Consider the following 10,184-nt stretch of genomic DNA (forward strand, 5'->3'; position numbering starts at 1 on the left):
CTGTTTTTGCTTCTTCATGCAAACACATCTTATAAAAACCCTAAGTGATCAGATGTAATTCTCTTCATTAAGGTAGTTTAATATTCCTACTGATACTTGTATTTAATGTCTTCTTTCAGATCTCATCATTTTGGCAGTTGAATTGTGAAAGATCAGCAGCTGAGCTTCAACAGTCTTCCTCCTCATTTTGCATGCTGCCTTTGCTGTTTTGTAGAATACAAAATGAAGCTGCAAGAGTGTGTTTGCTCTATAACTAGCAAGGCATGAAGTACTTCTTGCTACAGCTGTGGAGTACACCCAGAATATTCATAACAGCGTGTTGCAGGAGATGTGACTCAGTGTGTGACATTTAGCGTGCTATTGTGTGACACCAGATGATTAATGCTCACAGTAAAACACAGGCTGGTTTAAATAAACAAAATGAAATGTATTTTTATGATTATAGAAATCACGTGTGACATCTCTGAGGGAATATCAGCTGCTGCTCCCAAAAGCTTTGTATTTGTTGGCTTGTTTTTAAATGCTTTGCTTGTTCACTGGATTTTCCTACCATGTAAATCCATTGACACTTTGGCCCAACAAGGTGAGTGAGTGATTTGGACAGTAGCTTGGGACACAGTGGGTAACTGCACATCAGTCTCCATCTTGTTTTATGATCAGCAATTTACAGCATCATATTGTTCCAATTTTCAGCCTTAGAAAGACATCATGAGAGTTTAAAAGGGCAAAGACCTTAACCAAGTGCCAAACTAGCAGGATTCTTCCTTCCCTGCCACAAGGACATCAGACCAACTGTCCTTGTTGGTCACTCAGCATCAGGTTTACTTTCTCTGCTCTGGCAATGCTATTTTCTGTGGAATGAGTCACTCAGGCTACAGTCAAATGAGTGGACCAGAGACCAGTTCTGAGTCCAGTATGTGCCCTGGCAGTGCTGCAGCTACATATTGGAGCAAAACCATCTGATTCAACCTCTGTGCCTTCCCCTCCATGGGAAGGAAACACAGGGACACAAACCATCGTATCACATGCTAGTCAGTGATCACAGGCACAGGAGTCAAGGGGAAGCCAAAAGGAGTACCAGCCTCACAGCAGAGCCAGAGCCACCGTCTCTCTTTGGATCTCAGGTCTTAGCTGACAAGATGGTAAAATAGCAGTGTCCTGTAGAATCCCCTTGCCCCATGTGAAGCAAAATTTTAACCTGCAAGGTTCTAGGTAGTTCTGAGATTGAGGACAGGAGTAAAGATTCTGATTTTATATTCCTCTATGAATTAAGTTGGGGAAAACTGAGCCCACACTGCTGTGTCTGTGCAGGTTTAGATACTGCTACAGCAGCTGAAGCCACCAGCAGCATCACTGTCATGCTGACAATGGCATGACACACAACTGTCATAGACACCCACTAGTTTATTAGGAGATGGTGTCTTCCATATGTCTGTGCTGACACAGACATATGGAAAATGTGTCAGCATTTCACCTGCAAGATTAGTAATCTCCAAGCTCCATTTTTAAATAAGACTTTGTTGAGAAACTCTAAAAAAAATAATAAAAAATCAGGGCTTTACAGCACTGAAGGAGATAAAAATGTAAACATGTTTTCCACTTGAAAACCTTTGTCTGTGGAGTCATCAGAATGCATTTCCTGAGGAAACAGCAAAGACTTCGATCTGCCTTTTTCTTGAATGCTGTTCAGATTATCAGGCTTACAAGGAAGGGTGGAAAATGGTCTGCCAGATGGCTAATGGCTCTTCTGAAAAATAAGATTCCATGTTGCTTTTTGGAAGTCACTTGTCATGGAACTATCATAATATAATCTCTGTACTCGGGGTGGTCATAGAAGGAAGCATATTTTAAACAGGTGTTACCAAGTCTCAGAGAGCCTGAATTAACTTGTCTTAAAGATACTACTTAGTGCACTGCCAATAAATCTACTAACAAGTTGCTGTAATACATAAAAAGTGATAGAGGCAGCATACAAAGGCATGAGTTCTGCCAGCTCCTCAAATGGGAGCTGTGGCTCCTTGTCGGGGCCCTCTGTGTTGACAGAAGCTGGTGAGCTTTGCCACTGCCCATCATGTTCAACACCAACATCCCTTCATTTCCCCAGGATTCTCTGCCTTGTGAATTCTCTGTGCAACGATTGTAGGCAGAGGAATATGCTGCCAACAGACTCAAGAGGCTTGAATTCATCTCATCTTCAGAGACCTAAAGACAGGAATCTCACCAAGCCAGGCTCCCTAAACAGTTACTGACAAAGGAAGAGGGGAAAACAACCCTTTTATTCCATTATAGCCACCCTGCACCAAGGGAAAGTCCTCCAGCCTCCCTTCCTCCAAGGAAGAGGCATAGAGTGGCTTCCTTATTTTGTACTGTGTTATCTTATGGTTTCATGCAAAGATACTTAGGTTAGGTTTGCTTACTTATTATAATATCACAATAAAATAGTGACAGAATTAGTGATTCTCCCAGTATGTCCACATTTAATGGAGTGCATACACGTGTGTGCACACACAAAATACAAATTCATAAATTCTACATCTTGCCTGCTTATACTCTTGACTTTTTCTTTGTTTGTTTTTGTAGAAACACTGTGATTGGAAGTCCATTTCATATTCTCAGGTAAGTGGCCTGAAGTAATCTTTGCAAATTGGGCAAAAAATTGAGTTCTTACTAATAACACAAAATCACATGTTATGGCAGTTCCCACCGAGTTCTTTGTACTCACGCTTCAGGGCCATAGCTTGAGAGAAATCTGCACATGGTCCAGAGCTGCACTGAATATAATGGCAATATTTTTCTACGGACTTTGGACAAAGGGGATTTGGAACAGGCTCCAGATGACTGTGATTAAATTTAGCTTTTTCTGATGATGCTGCTGGTGTTCTGGACACTACGTGATTGTTTGCTTGATTTAAACATTTAAGGTTATAGAACGAGACATTCCCTAATTTCTGCTCAGAGGTAAGTGCACTTTGCCCCTGAGGATGGTTTACACCTACCTTGTCATCATCCTAGTGAAGAGGAAGAACTGGTAATGTCCTTGGCTCTTCTGAGTGCTCGACACAAGGCAAGCTATTTTACTCATGGTTACAAGCTTTCTGTCCCACATGTGTCATGATTCAATAGGTCAGTAAACAAGAGGTCACCTCCTCAGAACACTTTGTTCCATAGATGTGTAAACATTAAACTTGGAACAACACTGGAATATAAATGAATTAGAAGTGTTTAAGGTTAGCCTGTTCAGCCTACGAAACCGTAGCAGTAAGACTAGCACTGAAACACTGGGACCATTCACTAATAATTGCTGTTAAAAAAAATCTGAAGTGAATTTATGAACTGTAGCACATTGTCTCTGATTCTCTTTTTGTTTAGACCCAGGAGAAATTCTGCAGAGGAAAAATCAATGGAGACACATATGTAAAGCAGGCAGCAGTCACACTAGAACAGGCCCTTTTTACCTCTCTGTGGGTTTCACTGAGGGCTTCAATAGCAGCTCAGCTGATGGAGATATACTCTTGGTTCAGAGTTGGCAGGACAGTTTTATACAGTCTTGCTCCTGGAAAACAACAGCCTGTCACTACACGCTGCTAATTCCACGCTGCAGCCTGACCCAAAAAGAACATTTCCCAGGAGAGCTGATGAATATTAAGACCAGTATTTCTCTTGTATTAAACATGAGAAATTTTACTAATTTCATGTCAAACTGTGCCAGCTTTCTAGCTGTTACACTTTAGAACACTTCAGTTAACCACTACAAGTTGCTTGGTTTTAAAACACGACTCTTAACAAATACATATAAACAGACTAAATATGTTAAACTACGATTGGGTCTAAACACTTTTGGTAGCGTTCGAATACTTGAAGGAATGGTTGAAGCCCATCTAAACAAATTGTTCTTAAAGAAAAACCAGGATTTTTCCACAGCCAATTCCAATCCCTTAATGAGAGCACAAAGGACATGATTCTGACATGTCTAAAACAATCCAATTTCCTGTGTTTTGGTTTTTTTTTCTTTTTCTTCCTTACTTAAAAGCACTTCTACACAAATACAGAATCATTTTTCTGTAGGAATTCTTCCCTCAGTTTGTCCAAAAGATGACTCTTCTATGGGGAAGAGAAGATGTGTGTTTATGAGAGCTAGACAGTAAAGGAACTTGTTCTCAGTAAATCATGGGTCATATCTGAAACATCATTCATATTGTGACTCAGTGTGGCTGAAAAGATAAAAATTCAGGCAAATTCAGGGCTAAATTCCCCAGTTGCAGGAATAATTTCAATCTTTTTCCTCAGCCAGGTCCTTGTAGATCTAGAATTTTCCTACCACTATCTGCCAGATTAGTTTCCAGAACACAATGTTGCACACACATCATTAAGAAAAAACTTTTTGGGTGATTTGATGACAGTCTAAAATGGAGAGTGCCACGAAAACTTCTATAGACCATGATTTTTAGGAATAGCTGCCAATGTTTTGAACTTTGCTGTGCATGGTTTGCAGTTGCACCTATCTGAGAATGATGAGCTACCTCACTTCCAAGCATAGCCATTATTGGAGTTTGGAGGCTGGATTTATAAGGTGTTTTGAAAAATTTTCTGAACAATTTCTAAAATAGCAAGTGGAGCTGAGACTCACCTGTTGCCTGGAGAATACATTTATCTTTACCACCCTTCTCCACCTACTTACCTGCCAGAGTGACTGTAAGTCAGATATCCTTCATTAACCTCACAGCCTTGACTGTTGCTGCAGTATTTTACATTACTTCTGTCTATCTTTTTATTCAGTTTGCCTAATACCTGGTGAAATTGGCCCATGACTCAGGCTTCTAATTGCTGCAGTGAAATGTAAAAGTCATGTGGATGTTGGTTGAAGAGCAGTCCTATATAAAGAGAACATCACTTAAGAAGCCCTGGTTGTTGGAGGTAACATATGTACTATTAGTTTATGAGTTCTACAGTGTCAACTATGTTTGTGTACTGTGAATGGTTTCTCATGTGTAACTTTGTTTTATAGCCCTTAACCAATGCCAGCTGGAAGCCAAAGACAAGCTACTGAACCAATTAACAAAGGTCCCAAATAAGCAGGGGGAGTCTTCATTCTCTCTGGATCCCTGCAACAGTCATGCCTGATGCAAAATCCTTGGGGACTGCAGACAGTTTCGTAAGCTAAATTAATATACAATTTCGATGCCTGATGCAAAATCCTTGGGGACTGCAGTTTCGTAAGCTAAATTAATATACAATTTCTCATCAACTATGGCAGCGGATGCAAAGTAGCTCACAGGGGAAATGAACTCACTCCTTGCTGGTATCGTCCGAGTTGCTAAGGCATCATTTTCTTCCTCCCTGGCTGTGGGTTTTGGGGGTAAACCATCCATTTCTTAATTCATGTATATTCATTTTCCATTGTAGGGACAAAAGCAAAGATAGCCCATTAAAAGGGACAGGAAGAACTCAAGAATTAGGTTTTAAATGCTGTTTTGGAGTATGCCTTGTCTTTTTTAGAAAATCCTTGTAGGAAAAATATTGCCTTTTCCCCAGGAAGGGAGTAGAACCCCTGGCAGTGATGTAACCTCACTGTACCTAATCCAACAACCTGATATCAAGAACAAGAGAAAAGTTTGCAACACAAAGCTGGGGTTTTTTTATTTGTTTCCAGTGCCCCCACCCCAATTATTAATCTCAAGCACTTGGGTCTAATTATGCTCTCAAACTCACACGACTCATTAATTTTACCAAGACCTACATAAAGTTGAGTCCCATTCAGGATATTCAGCTTTCCAACACTCCCATAGGATTCCTGTCAATGGGAAAGTACTTCTCAGCTTCTTAGGATACAGTGACATCTTGTGGTTTCTGCTTTTGTCCATCATTGAAAAATAAAAATTAGCCACAAAAGCTTTGACTATTTTTTTCTGGTGTAACACTAAGATCTTATTTGTTTGGGTAATATCATGTACTTGATTCACAGAAACTGATTGTTTTGGGGTTTTTTTTAAAAAGTCAGTCTAGGTCTAGGTGTATTGTCCTAAACAACAGTTTACTTTGCCATCATCAAGGCTTTTGGAAGGATAATAAAAATTAGTGCTTGAAATAGCAAAAAAAAAAATCCAACAAACCAAACCAACCTAATTCATACAACATGAGAAATTTTTGTTTGAATGTAGCACGAATCTGGAAGGGTTGTTTGGTGCTCATGGTCACGCAAAAGTGATTATCTTCTTATTTAAGAAGTCAGTCTGCAATGGTAGCACCACTACTAAAAGAAAACACAAAATTGGTCAGGGAGAACTTCTGATGGACTGAAAATAAGCATGATTGAGTGTTGTCATCTGCTTTCACATATCTTTTCCAAATCAGAGTGAACACCTCAAAAATTAGCCTGAAAAAAATCTGTAGGGAAAATTTCCAATTGCAGCTCTGAAAAGCATTCCCACCTGCACTCCAATAGATGTAGGCAAGAAAGAAGATCACAGCATCAGGGAACTGCATCTCAGGCTTAATCTTGCATCACAGAAGGATGTCAGTAGACACTGTCACATCATGGGTCACTTACACAGCACAGAAGTTTCAGTAATTTATTTTCTGACATAGCCTCCAACACAAAATACAATTTTTAACTTTTTTTTTTTTAAGACTATACACCTAAACTCATGAGCCACTACTGACAAATTCCCCATACCAAAAAAAAAATAAATCCAAAGACAAAATTATTTTGCTAGTTTTGTCTCCAAAAAAAGCAATAGCATCTTGGAAAAGAACATGATACAAAATCTAGATTAAAAAAATACAATTGAATAGTATTCATATACCTCAATAAATTGGTAACAATACTTGAGATATTATCTATATTGAAAAACAGTGTTGTCTGAGAGCTGATCTCGTGGTTTACAACTAATATCTTTGCATAATTTGGTAATAAATCAATTCATGTTGTTGAAAACCAGGTAATTCTCAATTTTCAAGAAACATGAAATGGCTATTTTGCATCTGTAAGGACTGGGAGAATATCAAGTGAAATAACTAGTATCTGCACTTCTGTTTCTGTTGGTTTTCCTATACACCCATTGAGGCAATTCTCAGAACCAGATTTGGAATATGTGATTCTGCATCATTGCACTTATATCTCTGCTCAGTCTAACCACTAGGAAAGTCTGTGCACTCGCCTGATATCCTCTATAAATACTTCTGACTGGCAGCTGTCCTTCCGTAATTCCATAGCTTTAGTTCAAATCTATCTTCAGCCCTTCCCTTGGTAAGAAGCATCTATGCTGCAAGGAACTAATGCAAAGAAAACACAAAATTGGTCAGGAAGAACTTCTGATGGACTGAAAATAAGCATGATTGAGGGTTGTCATCTGCTTTCACATATCTTTTCCAATCAGAGTGAACACCTCAAAAATTAGCCTGAAAAAATGTAACAGCTAAAAAATCTGGCTCCTATAAGGTTAAAACCATAAGAGATCCTTAGCGTATGGGTCACTTTTACAGACATCTGGTGAAGTTCATAGAATCATTTAAACATGAAGAACCAGCCCTTGTGTAACCCCATGTCAAAGGAGGTGGTTTTTTCCTGCAGTGAGACTAGTTCTATATCCTGGTAAAATTAGCCCCTGCTCCTTCTTACAAGCACTCCCTATTGTTTTCCCCTCCCAAGCATAACATTTTTAGCTGTACAGAACAAAAGCTATATTTTTTTGCTAAATTAGAATAGAAAAACTGTCTCACCAAGTCCAGACTACAACATAACAAGGAGATCTATTTTTCTTCTGTGCAATAGAACTAAACAATTCAAGGAGGCAGGGCTAGAAATGTGTTCAAATGCCCTTTCTCCGAGGGAGTGTAACCAGCTTCCACGGAGAACATCCATCACTTCACAGTCTGACCTGCAAGATTTGCACCACTGATATAAAAAGAAGTGAACAATGTGTCAAATTGTGGAAGTTTTCCTTGCACTAGTAACTTTGTGAGCAATATCTATGCTATTTTGAAGTCAATGTATGCCAGAGAAGCCTGTAACTAAGGCTCACCTAATATGTATTTGTTCCCATAGAATTCAAAAGACAAAACTCCTACTAAAAAGAAATTCACTTATTATCCAAAAGTCAGTATTTATGATATTTCAAAGGAGCTCCTCCCTTATTGTCTCCTACTCTCTCTCACCTTTTTAATAACTTCTGTTCTTTTTGTATTTTGCACAATGAAGGAGGAAATAATTATATGCCTCTCTGTTGACAACTGGTACTTCTCCTCCTCTTGCAAATGGAAACAGCAGCTAATTCCCTTGCTAATATTTACTTGTTGTATGTGTCATTCTCCTCTCTGTCAGTTTATTAGAAATAAAATGTTAGGGAATAAAAAGGATTACGTTGTTCCTTTAGACATTTATTTATGAATAGAACATTTTTAGACACTTAAAATTGCAGTGTTTTTCGGTTGTTGTTCTTTTTAAAAAAACCCCATTGAGAAAGATCATTCTAGATCCTTTAAGTGAGATACTGTAAAGTTTAGGTTAAAGTAGAAGAACTACTTTGGGGAAGAAAAATATGTCCACACAAATGACATCACTATTCAACTATTTTACTTGAGTCACATACAGAGCTATTCTACACTGGCTGATCTCAAATATTCATGCGATCAAATTTTATTGGCATCAACAGTTAGGGAAGGTGAATTGCAGAGTCACATGCAGGAGCATTCATAAAAGCAACATCACACGTGGGAGAGTTCACACAAAGTCTACCACAGTTATCTTATAGAATAAAATCCACTAGGCTTAATCTGTTACGTTAACTTTGATGAGACAGACTGCAAGTCTGTTTACTACTTTGTACAGGAGCAGGAAGAGGTCACATTTTCCAGATGTAGCTCTTCAACTCTATAAATTACCATCAAGGTTTGCCGTTTGCATTATTCACAGCTGCACACATTCCACTCCTGTCTCATTGATCAAGTCAGTCTTTGGAGTGTAAAGAAATGACAAATAATGGATTTGCAAGATTTTTTGCTTTACAATTCACTAGAACAAGAAACAGTTGTTGACATGTACACAGGTTTATTTTAAGGACACAGCAACCACAATGACAGTAACAGAACCATTATTTAATACTGTAAGCTTTCCTCTGGAAACTGACTTGCACACAGTTAGATCTGAAAGCATTTTAAACAATATCTTGGGGGAAAAACACAGCAAACCTTAAATATATTAACTTCAAACTTTATGTGCTTATCTCCTCTTTTTGGTAGCTGGTGGCAGTTAAAGCTCTTCGAAGTCGTGGCCACTTGTATTCATTGCTTCAGGGTGCATTACCCTTCCCATGAATAACACGGTACCTATAGAAAAAGTGGGAAGGGAGGAAGGGAAGGAAAGATGTCAGAACCAAGAGGAAAAGTTGAGGTTGAAAATCCATCAGAAATCATCACAAAGCTTCACTTTCATGTCAACGGTTCTGACGAAGGTCCATGAAGTACTGCCACTGATGTCAACTGGTTATGACAGTATTGATTTCTAGGCTGGGGGCTCCGAGGGCAGCTGTTAACCTTAACTGGAGCATTAACATCTCATCAGAGCAACCTTCATCATCATTTCTGACCCTCATGTGCCTGAGCTGCTGGACAACACTCCTCACAGAATTAAAAGTGAGCCCCAGAAGCTGCCACACCAATTAGTTAACAATTATTAGTAGATAGATACTTTGATTTCACAGATTTACTCCACATTAGAGCATGCAACCCACAACAAGGAGTTCTTTGTATGATTACTGCTCCCCTACACTATTTAATCACCATTTACACCATTTCCATTTTATACATCCACAGTAATCAATCATGAGCACTTGGGGTATTCTTGAGAATAAGGGTACTTATCAGATTTTTTTCAAAAGGTTTCTAACCTTAGATTTCTAGATTAGTAATGAGCTTTCAGGCTTTAATCATAGTTGATGGTGATTCCTCTTTCTCCATGCAACAACAAGGCCCCAAGGCTTCCAAGCTCTACTCTGCTCTGATTTAAACTTTTTATTTTTGAGTAGATTTTTGTATATTGAGTAGGTAAAAGGTCAGATAACCTCCTTCAGATGCATTTTTGCTTAATTATGTGTCTACAACAGCAAGGATACTCAACTTAGTTATGGTGAAAAAAAAAAAAACAACCCAAACCTCTAAGAGCTGGTATCATGCCTTCCACACAAGTG

General features: G+C 38.7%; 1 long non-coding RNA gene across 1 annotated transcript in view; it reads right to left on the minus strand.

The window, feature by feature from the left end:
- Positions 1–9,026: 9,026 nt before the first annotated feature.
- Positions 9,027–10,184, minus strand: part of LOC104527498 (uncharacterized) — a 1,929-nt gene continuing 771 nt past the window's right edge. The window contains exon 2 of the long non-coding RNA XR_728041.1: positions 9,027–9,324. This is a non-coding gene — a long non-coding RNA (uncharacterized LOC104527498). The remainder of the gene's footprint in view (positions 9,325–10,184) is intronic.

Source organism: Antrostomus carolinensis, unplaced genomic scaffold (assembly GCF_000700745.2).
Source record: "Antrostomus carolinensis isolate BGI_N321 unplaced genomic scaffold, ASM70074v2 scaffold15017, whole genome shotgun sequence".
NCBI lineage: Eukaryota > Metazoa > Chordata > Aves > Caprimulgiformes > Caprimulgidae > Antrostomus > Antrostomus carolinensis.